The sequence below is a fragment of the Buceros rhinoceros genome, unplaced genomic scaffold, assembly GCF_000710305.1.
Source record: "Buceros rhinoceros silvestris isolate BGI_N320 unplaced genomic scaffold, ASM71030v1 scaffold5084, whole genome shotgun sequence".
NCBI lineage: Eukaryota > Metazoa > Chordata > Aves > Bucerotiformes > Bucerotidae > Buceros > Buceros rhinoceros.
This window is the reverse complement of record NW_010409937.1, coordinates 6,113-7,833: the sequence shown is the minus strand read 5'-3', so window position 1 is coordinate 7,833 and position 1,721 is coordinate 6,113. Positions and strand designations below refer to the sequence as shown.

Genomic DNA, 1,721 nt, shown 5'->3' with positions numbered 1-1,721 from the left:
AGGAAAGCTAGAATGAAGCCAACATTCACAGAAAGCAATAAATCAGAGAATCGTTTAGGCTGGCAAAGACCTTTAAGATCAAGTTTAACCGTTAACCCTGTTAATTGTTAAGTGGCATCTGTAACAAACGAAAAAGGAAGCAGCAGTAGAATGGAAGAGTTAAGGTAAAGACATGCCAGGCATTTCACAGGGAAGTTTCTTCCAGGTCAGTGAAGACACTGAGAAACTCTTGTTAATAGAGATCTAAAAGTAAGCCGTGGTTGCAAGTGAATCACTTCTCTTACGCACTTAAGATAAATGTAGTAATAAAATCCATCACCCCCGTACTACCCAGAATTTATTGCCTGTAAACTTCCTCTCCTTCTTTCAATATGCAAAACATACTGTATTACAGTTATCCTGGCTTAAGAACGCATGTAAGCTCAGTTACTAAATAGCAGTTGGCCCTAATCCCTTATTTCAGTTTATGTTAAGAGTTGTTTATGCCTTAGCTGTGCCTCTTTTCTTAACTCAGTATACTAATGACTTTCCCATGCCTGAATTTGGTAACAGTTAGATAATGGTAATTCATTCCTAAAACATTTGAAATGATTTCTTTAAAAAGAAAGAGCAAGTTTATTACTCATGAACCCAAGAGAAGCTGATGAAGAGTAACTAAACTAAAACCTTCAAAGTCGAATGACAATAGAACAATGGTGCTCTCCTCAGATATAAACCAACAACAAGAGAAGTTAACGAAGTCAAAGCTTAAAAGAAATAGCAGAACTTTCTGTACTTTTGAAAGGAAAAATAAGCCCATGTATGATTTTGTTACCACATAACCAATAAATCACATTTTTATTAGGTAAACATGTTGTTAAGGGAGCAAGAGCAGTTCCAGCTCCAATTTACACCTTCTCCAGAGTCTGAAGGACCGCAGAGGCACTCACATATATATACACATATATACACACACATGCACCTGGTAGGTACTACTCTGAAAATATGTATTAATATATACTTGGAGAATATATACTTTAAAATTTAATAATTAACATGTACATCATATTGTCACATACTGATATATCTCTTTCATGGGCACCCCCTGCCCAGGGGGAAGGAGCTTGCATGCCCTTGGGAGGTTGAGAGCTCTGCTGGTGGTGGCATATGCTGCCGGTAGGGTCTCCCAAGCCAGACAGGTCTCAGCTGAAGGGTCAGACAAAGTGTGTCCACGGGCAGGATGGGCTCACTAGCCTTCGGGCAACCATCCTAGGAGAAGGACAACTCTGACTCCAAACCTGGGCAGATGGAGCTCGTTTAGCCTTGTAAGGCATCCATCATCTAAGAGGACACTGTAACCAAACCTACGACCCGAGGACTTCGCTGTCACCGTCCAAGCTCGCTAGGCCCTGGCAGATGAACCTCAGGTGTAAAGGGTGGAGCCAGTTCTGTGCACGCTGCACCTCACCTAAAAATCCACCGCACAGGCCCGAAGGGTGCACTCATCGCTTGCAGTGAGCGTGGGAAAAGCCCTTCCCAATCTTCGTTCGCTAAGTCAAGCCATGATGATGATGATAAATCATTAATATATAAATATTGTAATGATAGTAATATAATATATGCTTTCAGAAGGGCGATCTCTCCTATTTATTAAAACCAAGGCATTCTATTCTAAAGCAAGTTTAACATCTGGGCAGATTAGACAAACACTTGCCACCTCTGGAACTTGTATGGTATAGAAA

The 1,721-nt window shown here is 40.8% G+C and overlaps 1 protein-coding gene across 1 annotated transcript in view; it reads right to left on the bottom strand.

The window, feature by feature from the left end:
- The window catches only part of LOC104492807 (protein FAM184A-like), a gene marked incomplete at its 3' end in the record, with an annotated part of 10,039 nt that overhangs the window by 3,969 nt on the left and 4,349 nt on the right, over positions 1 to 1,721 (bottom strand). The gene's annotated exons all lie outside the window — the stretch shown is intronic.